A 13,620-nucleotide genomic window follows, 5' to 3' on the forward strand; every position below is an offset into this window, starting at 1 on the left:
CCTGGTGGCAATCAGAGGAAGGACAGCAGGTTACCAAGAAGAGACTTGATACCCTATGATCATATAGAGGGGGAGGTAATCCCCCTCAGGAACAGTCATAGGGGAGGGGAATAAGGGGAAATTGGGAGGGAGCAAAGAATGGGAGGATACAAGGGATGGGATAACCAGTGAGATGTAACAAGAATAAATTAATAAAGGAGGAAAAAAAAAGAGAAAACATGTGAATATATGGAAATTCCCCCCAATACAATTAAAATTATAATCAATAAAACCTGTGCACTCTTAAAAAAAAAACAAAAAAACAAAACAACAAAGGAAGTTCATGATCCCCAAGTATTGAAACAGCTATCTAATGACACAGGCTGACTGATATCAAGTGGCAGAGTTATTTTCTTTCTTATGTTATTATTGCTACTTTTGTGATAGATGTTCTCATTTGTATGTTAACATTCAAAATCCCACAAAAGTGGCTTTAGAGAAATGAACATGCCTTTACCCTAGTCCCCATTGTCTTCAAATATTTCCCTTTTTATGTCTATGACTGACTATCCAACCAACTCATTGTCATTTATATAACAGTATGAGTGTTCATACTTCAGGACTTTACTTTTTCTGTATACACTTTTTCGCAACACAGTGTGAAGATCTGACCACACAGGGGTTTCCTCCTTGAGTAACGTTCATAGACATCTATGGGTAAAACTGTTGTGCAGTGGCTACCAAGCTTGTACATTAAGATGTAAATCCATATGTATTTTTGGCTTTTTGTTCCCACTTCTGTCTAGTCATTAGACAGCTGCCTCAGCATATAACCAAAACTGTGAGCTTAAGGAGAGCAACCTAAATTGATAAATTGATTTTACCTGTTTGAAAACAGACTTTTATGTTTCTGTGATTATCCCATATCTCATATAGTCCGTTCAGTCATTCAAAGGATTATTTTTTACATTGTATATTAATGCAAATCAGAACTCATGGTGAGATACAATGGACATATGGTTATTAACTAAGAAATCACTCTTTACCTACCCAACCTATATTTCTCTGTACTTCTACATTAAGGCCATAAAGAACATTATAGACTATACTAAGTTGATACTTCTGATTGTATTGCTTTAATTAATAATCCAAGGAGGATATGCAACATGCAAAGGACATTTTATTTTACATGTTTTAAAAAGTGAAAAATCCATATTTAAAATGAAAATTTACCTTTACCTCATATCATACTCAAAACAACATATGTTATTACATTTTTGCATAGAATGTGAAAATTTATAATTCCTAGAAGAAAGGATATATGAGAAGTTGACTAATATTTAGTTTGACAATGATTCCATAGACATTACACCAATAGCTTAGCAACAAAACTAAATTAGACATATAGAACTATATCCAATTAAAATCCAGCTACATAGTAAAGAAAAATCAACACAATGAAATGCAAGCTGTGGAATGAGGAAAATATTTGTAAGCCATATATTAGATATTAGGTTAATATTGGGTTAATATTCTAAATATGTAAAATACTCAAAAGTTAATATCAAGCAAAAGACTAAAATTTGGTTCACAAATCGGAGTGGCTGTTCTTAAAAAAAAAAAAAAAAGAACCAAAACAAAAGAACCAAAACCAAAAATGTCCAAATGCTGTGAAACCAAAAAGCCCAGCATTACTAGTGATCATAAAAATGCATATTAAAACCAAAAAGGAGGCCTCACATCACTGCAATTATATAAGTCATGACAAGGATGAGAAGAGAATAGAAGCTTTGCTCAATATTGATAGGAGTGTAAACTAGTGCACCCATTATGGAAAGTATTGTAGAAGTTCCCTCAAAAAGTAAAAAATAAAAGTAGACCCAACAATCTTCCTACTGGATAATACAACCAAGGAAAAATGAGATTAGTATATCTAAGAAATATTTGCAATCATATGTCTATTGCTGCCCATGGTTAGTTGAAGTGAAAAAAAAGTGTTAGATAAATGCAATAGTATTCAAAAATTTAAATAAAGAATATAAAGAATAAATCATGCCATTTGTGACAACTAGCATACAACTGGAGGGCATTACATTAAGTGAAAGACTTTATGTATATACATATATATATAATATTTACTAATGTGATTTTTTTACATTCATCTGGTAAATGAGGATGAAGATGATATCAGAGTTACAGGAGTAGAGGATAAAGGGGATGGCAACAATAAGTTGACCAGTAGATCAAAAGTTACACTTGGGAGGAGCTTTATATAGTGTTATACTTAATAATAAGGTGGCTATTTTTATAGTAATATATGTTTTAAAACAACCACCAGAGAGATTATTTTGAATGCTCCTACCACAAATGTAATATATATGTTTAAAGTAATGGCTACTATAATTATTCTGGTTTGATCATTATCCAATATACACATGCATGAAAACATCATTTTATGCCCTATAAATATGTATAATTATTTGTCAATAAAATAAAGAATGTAAAGAGTCAATGTAATATTTCTTCACATTTCAACTTTCTCGTTGAATATACACCTCTTAAACTATAGGAACTTTGAGACATTTGGCTTATATTGAAACATGGGTCTGTTACATTTGCCTTTGGGCTAGCAGCATCCTGTATACCACGGTAAATACACTGGAACTAAATATTCAGTTGACTCTTTGCCCCTTAGCACTTCAGCTAGGGTTTCTCTTTAGTTACTGGAGAGTTGATAATTTGTTTTTTTAGAGAGTATAAGACTTTTCATGACTCAGACCATAAAAACATATAAAATTCCACTAGTATAAATCTCCTTTTAAAATTGAATATATCTGTAAAGCTCTGTTGCTGAATTGACTTTAATTGACTTGACATGATAGTAATTGATTTGACTGGCCAAACAGATGAATTTTTGGCTCATCTACACACTATCATGAACATATAGATTTATGAGAATCTGAATTCATACAAATGTGGTAATTACATGAGGCAATATCCTGTCAGATTGATAGAGGGTAAACTAGCCTTGGGAGAAAGAGTTTGCTGTGATTTTCATGTAAATAAAAATACTTCCTGAGAAATATAAAATTTTCATTCTTATGCAAGACATGGTAGTGTATTCCTGTAATCTTAAAACAGGCAGAAGCAGGCGTATCACTGTGAGTTAGAGGCCAGCCTGGTCTACAAAGTGAGTCCAGTATAGCCAAGGCTACACAGAGAAACCCCATCTCGAACAACAAAACAGAACAAAACAAAACAAAATCACCCTTGTAACAAACAGCAGTGATTGTGTACAGTTTTCTTGAAATGATATCCTCTGTTTGGAGAGTATCTTTAAGGCACAAGACATAAGCAGAACTTATAAAGAAGTAACTTTACAGGTCTCAGGGAGCTGGAGAAATTCACAAGAGTGTTCTATAAATAGCACCAATACCTGGGGGCAATGAGATTTTATAACTGGCTGAATCTCCTCCAACTCATGCAGGGAGCACCAAGGTGCACAGACACTCATAGTGGCATGGGCTTCTCAGTGACAAGTTGCTTTTAAGTCATTCATGCTTTCTAGAGATAATACTTTACGCACACTCTTGTAACTACAAGAAACTCACTAATCTAGACAGCTTAAATAAATTCTTTGGTCTGTGAGTGGATTCATATATGGATACAACGACATTTCTTCAATTCTTTTCCTTGAAAAGTAATATAATAATTGTAGCATGAAGCCTGATAATATTTTATAGTCAAAATAATATATATACACACATATGTGTTTATATAACCAAGAAAAAAATATATATGCAAGATCATCGATAACAGCAGTTAAATTACAAGCTGATTGTATCTGAAATTGATGCCCACAATTGCTCCTGTATATAATAATCAAGATGGAAACATGATTATGATGGGTACTATCAGCCTTACAGTTTAAATATTTAGTTGTTTCTCTCTGAAATATAAATATATCACCTTTTAGTTAACATCTTGGCTGAGAGTGAAATTTGTTTCAGAGGCCTCTACGTAGCTTTTCTCAATAAAGACACAGGTACCTGAAATACTATAGAACCAGCATGAAGTTCTTATGTATGTACAATATATGCGCTTCTGTTATACATTCATGGACCAGGGAGTTAGTACAGACGTGTTTGTGAACTCACTGGGATCATTTCAGACCCAGATATATAGTAGGCCATTATCTAGACTGTGCCCCTTAATCAGTTTCTCCAAGAACAAAACAGGATGTTGCGTACTTAAGATATGTGTAGTAGGAGCTGGAAGAGTTGAAAGTTCAACATAAATTCAGAGAATGTGCCAAGAGCCACAAAGTTTTTTTTTTGTTGCTTATTTCTCTTTTCTTAACATTATCTTACTTTCCTGAAAGTCTATAGACTACTTTGAGAAATGTTGGAAGAAGTTTTTGTAGCTATCCTTACTGTAGTATTTCTTTTCTGGAGGTCTGGATCTGAGAACCAGCTCACACTTGGCTACACAGCAAGCAAGAGATTGTGAATCTTACTGGGCAAATACCCTGAGCCTTTGGATCATCGAACGTTATATCTTTGTGCTAGTTAATCAATACACTCCTACGACCTGAAGGTTGCTGAGTTATCTTAAATATTTTCTATTCTATATACAAGTTGGGCCACCCTGTCTACCAGTTTGACCTTGCGTTCTTTAGGATAATTGTTTCCATTTAGTTTCTGGTGGTTAAGTAACACCATATGGCCTTTGCTACTTTGGAATCATGTCATTTCCATTGCTTTTAGGGAAAGCATTTGTATAACAGCATCTCCTACTGCTGTCTTTACCCTACGGAGGACAGCCACTACTGAGATTGTTAGTAATGCTGCTGCTGTTATCACAAACACATTACTCATCTTTCTTGCAAATAGAATTCTCTATGCACACTATATGAAGTATAGTTTTATGAGTATAAATAACATGTTTATTCTAGTAAATCCACTAATCTCAGCTCTCTTAACTATTTGTTCACCATTATTCATGCTTGTTTATCGTTTTTATTTCATTCATTATTTCATAGTTTCAAAGTTTATTATTTTCTTTCATTTTTATATTTATTTTTTATTTTTACATATTTATTTTTTACATACATATTTAGATTATTACACATAAATTAAATAAACTACATACACTGAGAAGATCCATGAAACAATCAGAATTATATTAATGTTACATTCATAGTGTTTTGGCTATTTGTATAAGGCAATCTTGAAGAAAATATCTTTCCTATCTTGGTGAGTCTAAAATTCTGAATGAAAATCAATTATGTATCATATCTCATCTGTATCAACTTAAAACATCTATCTAGACCTAAAAACAACTTAACCCATAAATGACTAAGCTTAATTGTAAGACTAAATTAACTGGTATTTAACCCCACCAGAGACTTGAGAAGGAATAAAACTTAATTACAAGAATAAACTGGAAGTGCAGGTTAACAGCTTCTGTCTGAAATTAATTTCTGCCTGAAATTCTCTTTCTGTTTTGAGTCTTTCTATGGTTTAGTTTTCAAAGTGACTGTGGTCTCATAGAATTAGTTTTGTAATGTTCCTTCTGTTTCTATTTTGTGGACTAGTTTAAAGAGAATATTAGCTATTCTTTGAAGGTCTGGTAGAATTCAGCACTGAATTTATCAGGCCCTGGGCTTTTTTTTTTTTTTTTTTGGTTGGGAGACCATTGCTGACTGCTTCAATTTCCTTAGGGGATATAGGAGTATTTAATTTGTTTACTTGATCTTGATTCAATTTTGGTAATTGGTATCTATGAAGAAAATTGTCAATTTCCTTTAGGTTTTCAAATTTGGAGGTTTATAGGCTTTTGAAATACTACCTAATAATTCTTTGAATTTCCTTAATGTTGTTATGTCTCCTTGTTTCTGATTTCGTTGAATTGATTACTCTCCCTTTGCCTTTTAGTTAGTTTGGTTAAGTATTTGTCTATATTGTTGGATTTCTCTAAGAACCAGCTCTTGGTTTTGTTGATCTTTGATTTGTTTTCTTTGTTTCCAACTTAATGATTTGAGCCGTGAGTTTGATGATTTCCAGCCTTCTACCCCTCTTTGGTGAGTCTGATTGTTTTTGTTTGAGAGCTGTCAAGTGTGTCATTAAGATGCTAGTATGGGATCTCTCCAATTTCTTTATAAAGACACTTAGAGGCACCTGAAAGTTCTATAGGATACTGAGAAGAAGGCGAATTCTTTTGTGTTTGTGTAAAAAGTTCTGTATATATTAATTAGGTCCATCCATTTGATTCATGATGTCTATTAGTTTTGTTGTTTCTCCATTTAGTTTCCACCACAATGATCTATCTATTGGTGAGAGTGGAGTTTGAAGTCTCCCACTATTTATGTGTGGGGTTGGATATGCGATTTAAGCTTTACTAATATTTCTATATGAATATGATTACTCCTGTATTGGGGGCACAGATGTTCAGAATTGAGACATCATCTTGGTGTATTTTTCCTTTGATGAGTAAGAAAGTGTCCTTCCCCATCTCTTTTGATTAGTTTTGGCTGAAACTCTATTTTATTAGATACTAGAATGGCTTGTTTCTTGGTTTCTTGGGTCCGTTTGCTTGGATTACCTTTTTCCAGCCCTTTACTCTAAGGTAATGCTTATCATTATTGCTGAGGCATGTTTCTTATATGCAGCAGATTGATGGGCCTGTTTTTGCATTCATTTTGTTAACCTTTGTCTCTTCATTGGGAAATTGAGGGCACTATGTTGAGAGATATTAATAACCAGTCATTATTGGTTCATATTATTTTGATGTTGGTAGTGGAGAGAGAGAGGGGAGGGGGAGAGCGCTTCCTTTCTTTTTTTGTGTATGTGGGGTTATTTATTTCCTTTGTTCGTCTGTGTAAAATTACCCTTCTTGGGATGATGCTTTCCTTCTAGTATCTTCTGTAGTGCTGGATTTGTGGTTAGGTACTGTTTTGTCATGGAATGTCTTGTTTTCTTCATCAATGGTGACTGAAAGTTTTGCTGGGTATAGTAGTCAGAGTTTGGCATCTGTGATCCATTAGTGTCTGAATCACATTGTCCAGTGCCTTCTGCCTTTCATAGTCTCTGTTGAGTAGTTGTACTTCTGATAAGCGTTTGGCATCTATGGTCCCTTAGTGTCTACATAACACCTGTCCAAGGCCTTCTGGCTTTCATAGTCTCTGTTGAGAAGTTAGTTGTACTTCTGACAGGTTTGTTTTTATATGTGACTTGGCCTTTTTAATTTTTCATATTCTTTCTTTGTTCCATATGTTTAATGTTTGAATTATTGTGTGTTGGGAGGAATTTCTTTTCTGGTCCAATCTATTTGGAGTTTAGTAAGTTTCTAGTATGTTTATGGACATTTCTTTCTTTCTCTAGGATAAAGAAGTTTTGTCCCATGAATTTTTTTTTTGAAAATATTTTTTGGGCTTTGCAGTTGGGAGTCTTCTTTTTCTTCTCTCTCTATGATTCTTAGGTTTGGTCTTTTCCTAGTGTCCCTGATTCTTGGATGTTTTGTGTCAGAACCTCTTTAGATTGAACAGTTTCTCTGACTGCTCTATCCATTTCGTCAGTCATATCTTCTATCCCTGATATTATTTCTTCCGTCTCTTGAATCCTATTTTTTAATGCTTATGTCTGTAGATGCATTCTCTAGGGTTTCCATTTTCCAGGATTATCTCAGATTTTGTTTTCTTCATAGCTTCTATCTCCATTTTTAGGTCTTAAGACCTTTTATTCATTTTCTTCTCCTGTTTGATTGTAGTTTCTTTAAGCAATCTGTTCAATTCTTTTATCTCTTCCTTTGTGTATTCCTGTTGTAGTTTGAGGGATTTAATATCCTCCTTTAAGGCTTCTGTCATTTTCATAACCTCAGATTTGAAATTCTTCTGTTGTGCTTTGGATGTAACAGCATCCCCAGGGCTTCTTGTTGTGGTGGGGCTGCTGGTTTCTGGTGGTATCAGATGGTCCTTGGGATTGTTGCTTGTGTTCTTATGCTGTCTTCTTCCCATTGTGATGCTTCTTCTTGTTGGAGCCTGTGCCCAGTGCCTGCTTGGACCCTGGTACTCTCTGTGGATTTGCTGGGTGAGCTGCGGTCAGATCCCCTAGAGTTCCTGACTGTGGTGTCTGCCCTGTGCTGGAACCCACAGATGTGGATGTCTTTGCAGACCCTAGCTCACTCTGCATCTGGGTGAGTTCAAGAGCTTCTGGCTAGCCATGCATGTGATACTAACATAGAAGCACAGTGCTTGCTTTTACCCCCAAAGCTTTCTGTAGCTTTTCTGGGTGACTTGAGGCCTGATTTACTTGTGTTCCTGACTGTGGTGCCTCCTCGGTACTAGAATCCACAGACGCTGGTGTTTTTGCAAACCAAGGCTCACTCTGTGCCCCCAGGACTTTAGAAGCTGCCTGTCAGCCATGTATGTGGCACTAGCCTTTGGAGGCTGTGCACCTGTTTCTCTGGGGACCTGGGACTTTTCTGTGTGTGTGTGTGTGTGTGTGTGTGTGTGTGTGTGTGTGTGTGTGTGTGTGTGTGTGTGTGTGTGTGTGTTTTGCCAAGTGGCTGGAGGCCTGACCCAACTGTGCTCCACATAATTTTAACACCTTTCACTTGTGAGTCATCAGTACTGGTGTTTTCTGGTTCTCACATCAGTCCGTAGGTTGCTGAATAGTCACTGCTGTCCTAATGATCAAGGAAGGTGTGTGTTAGACACTGCCATCTTGTATCTCTTCCAAGGTTTATTATTTTCTAAAAATAGTGGAGGAATTATAAATTATATTCTAGATCTTTATTTATGTTTCCTTCTACCTCCTCTTAAATTACCCTCACCACCCAACTTGGTGTTCTCTGTCTGTCTGTCTGTCTCCCTACCCTCATGCCACCCTATCTGTATGTTAACCTAGCCAGTCTAATTTTTGTTTCCCTCACTACTCTTGGAGTTAGGTCTTGGCATGGAGTGTGAACAATACAACAGGGTGCAAATCATTAAAGAAGCTGGACGCTCCCTCTCTTGTCAAATATCAAATACATATATAGGTTCAGCTTGCTGTGGGATTTCATGTCCACCTTCCTCCTTACACGCTAGAATTTTATCTGGTTTGCACTTACATAATTCTTGTGAATATTATCACAATAGCTGTGGTTTCTCATATGTTAACTGCACTATTGTGCTTGGGAAATACAGCTTCCTTGAAGTCATCCACTTACTGTAGCTCTTACATTCTTTCCACCCCTTTTTGCATTAAGATTGACAGCTTTGGAGGGTTGTGATATGTGCATCCCTTCTCTTATTCTCTGCAGACCAGTCCCTAGTCTCTGTGCTAATTTCCATCTATTTCAAGAAGGAACATCTCTGATGAGAGTTGGGAGATGCAGCAATCTGAGAGTATAGAGTTAAGTAATTAGGAGTCACGTTAATACTATGTCTATGAAGCACAGTAATCACAGTAGGTTTCCTCATAGGACATATGATTTATATATCCACAGTTCTTTGTCTGTTTACTAATTCCAGATAAGGATCCCATGTCATGGAGCCTTCTCTTAAATGCAACCAGGAAGTGATTTGTTATTGCCATAAAATTGATGCAACTACTTCACCACTTGGGCATATTTTGTCAGGCCAGTATTTATCTTAATTTTCAGGATTCACAGTGGGGTGAGAATCTTCTCTCCCCCAACAGCGTATATAACACTCTCATAACTAAGAAACATTGATAGTAGAAATGAAGCTTTAAAATAAGTACTGGATTGATTTCTCCCTTTTCTATGACTCAAGTGTGGTATCTCTAGATCTTACTTTCTGCTTATGGGAGTTAATAAAAAATTCATTGGCAATAGCCTGGGATGTTTCGTGTCTCTGTGACCCCACTAGCCGACAACTCAAAATATATAATTCATATCTTGTTCTGGAAATTTTATTTGCTAGCATGTGGCATCTGGTTCAGATAGAGCTTCTCCATTGTAGGGTAACTCCATTTAAAGGCTCCCTCTTTCTCTTTTAAGGAAACTTCTACAGTCTTAGGTGTCTGCATGGATTTTTTGGAAAGGTCTTTAGTGTTACTTATGCATCCACATAGCCCTTGTTCTAGCCTACTCTTATAGCCGCAACCAATTTAATTCTTCCTAGTCTGTTATTTCATTTCTTTCTTTTTATTACTGCATTCTGTTTTTCCCTTCCTGACACACACACACACACACACACACACACACACACACCATATTCAAAGATAACATCCACATATGAGAGAAGACATAGTCTTTGTTTTCTGTGTCTGTGTTATCTCATGCAGGAGGTATATATATATATATGTTTTTTACTTTTTTCTTCATAGATGAATAATACTCCAGTGTGTAAATGTACCATAGTTTCGTCATCCATTCATGAGTTGATAGACATATAGGAGGTTTCTATTTCCTGACAATTGTGACTAGAGCAGCAGTGAACGTATATGAGTGAGTATCTCTGAGTAAGATACAAAGCCCTTTAGGTATATGTCCAAGGTGACATAGCTTGAGCATGTTCTTGGAGCATGTGTTTATATTATTACAGTGCTATTTTACAAAGGATAAAAGTCGTAAAAATAATTATTTTAAAGTCATTTAGCTCTTCTGAGGTTTGGGTACCTATAAGATTGAAATAAAGATACAACAAAATTTTATTTATTCAAATAAATAGGTTAGAACTATTACTATCAACTAAATCATATGCATGTAGTAATATAAAGCTTTGTGATATATCACTTATTAATATTGCTTAAATATAAATAAACATGAAGATCAAAGTAAGAATATTAATGAGCATTTTAAAGTATCAGGTTAGTCAATTTACATATGTGATTTATATTATATGCTATAGTCTTAAAAACTAATTGTCATTTTTCTTCACCTTTGAGAAAACCTGGTTACAGAAAAGTAATAATAAAAATAAATTCTATCATTACCAAAATAGTTTCATGAACCTGAAATGTCTTATATTGAAGTTGTTAATGTAAAATTTGTGTAAAGGATATTAAATTGAGCAAAACAAAGCAAGCTTAATTGGGTCTCGTGTGTGTGTGTGTGTGTGTGTGTGTGTGTGTGTGTGTGTGTGTGTGTGTGTGTTTGTGAAAGTATAGTCATATAACACTACACTTTCATACCATCAAAATAACTTTCTGATGTATTCCAGCATACCTTTGTGATGTTGATTGAAAGTCACTACTTTGTCCTGCCAAAGGACATTTGTTATCAAATGGAACACATGCTACTAAGAACTCAATTGTCAAGGGTAAACAGACACCTATTTTTGTGCCATCAGCAGTTATAGACATCTTTTGGCATTGCCTAAGGTAGACAGTACTCTTCTGTAAGTGCATCCATGGTCAGGGACAATTTATTTTTGTATTAAAACAGCTTGAAAAAAATAGTTTGTTATTGGTCTAGAAAATAAAAGGTCACACATTTTAAAATGGAAATTTACAATGAATGTTAAACAGGCCAACTTTAAAATTGGAGCATCAAGTCAAAGTATGTACCGAGTATACTTTCATTCCATTCATGAGTCTCAGTAGAAACATAATAGTAATAAACAAAACTTATTTCACTTTCTATTACGTGAAGATGGAACAGGTCAAAAAATGAGAAAAAGCCAGAGGATTAGAGCAGATTACTCAGTTAGTCTGAGGCCGAGCAGAGCAATTCTAGGCCAAGAGAGAAGCCAGATTAAATAAGTCAGCTGGGAGAGGAGTTGGAGCCAGATCAGCGGAGTTGAACCAGCCAGCCCAGAGCTCAGAAAGAACAAGTAAAGGGGAGATCATTAAGTAGTAAGTCTTAGAGGATGAAAACATTCTAGGCCTGCATTAGACTGTTCAGAGGCCAGAAGCTTCCAGGCCTATGTCTAGGACAGCAGAAGGAGGCAGTAAGTGTCCCAGACAGCAATATGGCCAGAAAAATAAAATTACTTTTACAATTAGCCATGTTATTATCACCATGAGAACTCATTTGTTTATTTCTTGATTTAGTATTTTGTATAGTATGTAGCCTTCATTCAAGATGCCCTTTGATTTGATTTTCCAAATGTAAGGCTTTAAATTTTATATTTTCCTTCTGACAAATGTTTCCCACAAAGCTTTTTGATGTTAAGTATAAAACTCAGTACTGACGATAAAGTGAGTTGCAGGATTTGAGGCTGTCATCACAGGTTATACCACAAATTCAGTGAATTTCATATTCTCGTTGAAGGCTCGCCACAGTCAGGCGTTCCACTCAGTAACTCCTTCCCAACATAAGAAGGAGATCACAACACCATTCCCATCTCTGCTGCATAGGCAGAGTCTAGTCACAGATAGCAAGAGAACATGATGTCCTAAGATTCAAGTCAGGGCAATTCGGGCTCTCCCAAATGGAAAGGAATCAGCCAGATGCTCTTGAGAGCATAACAGAGAAGAAACTTGGTTTCCAGTCACTTTGAAAAGAAATCCATGCTCAGGTTGACCTGGAAGCAGAACCTGAAGAAAGATTGGAATGCCACCACAGGTACAGAATGTGGCCTCAGAGTCACAAGCTCTGGGCAGAGACTTTTCTCTTTGCTCTTATCACTATCAATACTTTTCTCAACTGTTGATCCATTGGAAACTGGAAATTTATAAAACTCCACTATATTTTGTGTAATGAGTGAAATCCTGTATTGGTAAGCTTTATGCAGTACTTGATATGTGGTATGAATTTCATTAATTCCCCATAAATTCAGGGTATTAATAAAGTGCTGAGATAAAGATTACTTCAACTGAACTAAACCATTAAAACTGCAAGTACCCTGGAAGAGAAACCAGGCCTGTGCAGCAATTGAGCTATATTTTCCTAACCATCTTGTCTGATGTCTTTCTTTGTTTTTGGATTTTTTGTTTTTTGCTTGTTTCTTGCCTTCTATCTTCTGGTTCCTTTCTTAGGACTCTGACCTGATATATCTTTCTCCCATTTGTAGAGGTCACTGTCTTGTCTAGTTCTGACATCATTTATTGATTTATTCTTTTTTTTTTTCAGTGCATCATGTAGCTAAGAGCCAGTTTAGAATATGCAGAGAAAATAAGAATGTAGACAAAATTAAAATATAAGCTAATTGTGTAGCAATACCTTCACTGAGATTTTATTAATTAAATATAAAAAAGAGGAGAGGAGGAAAATGAAATAGATATTTTCTATATTTTGTTCCTAGAGGGGACAATATGGGAGCTGAGTCTTAGGAAATGTTACTAATTTGTTGGAAAGTATGGAAAATGTTAAGTGGGTAGAGAACTATGAAGTGAGACACAGCAATTTCAAATCTCCTGTGCTTATGGAAACCACAGCTGGAGAGAGCTTAACCATCTATTTAAACACAGAGTGCTGTATAACAATAACATCTATACCCCTAGCTAAGGAGATCACCACACTCTAGTAATTCTGCATTGGTGATGCTTAGTAGTTTGCAGTGTTGAGCACAGGAAATATGTCTGGGTTGAGAAAGCTGAAGAGCGAGAGCCCCACAAATGCTATAGGAAGGACAGCCCGGGAGAGAGCATTTTAGATTGTGAACTCTAGCTCAGAGCTTATTGCAGTTACTAAAGAGGATGGAGTATGGAAAGGCAAAGACATTAAAGAAGATTATGAGTTCATATTGTA

Source organism: Acomys minous (assembly GCF_964271855.1).
Source record: "Acomys minous genome assembly, chromosome: 6".
Classification (NCBI taxonomy): Eukaryota; Metazoa; Chordata; class Mammalia; order Rodentia; family Muridae; genus Acomys; species Acomys minous.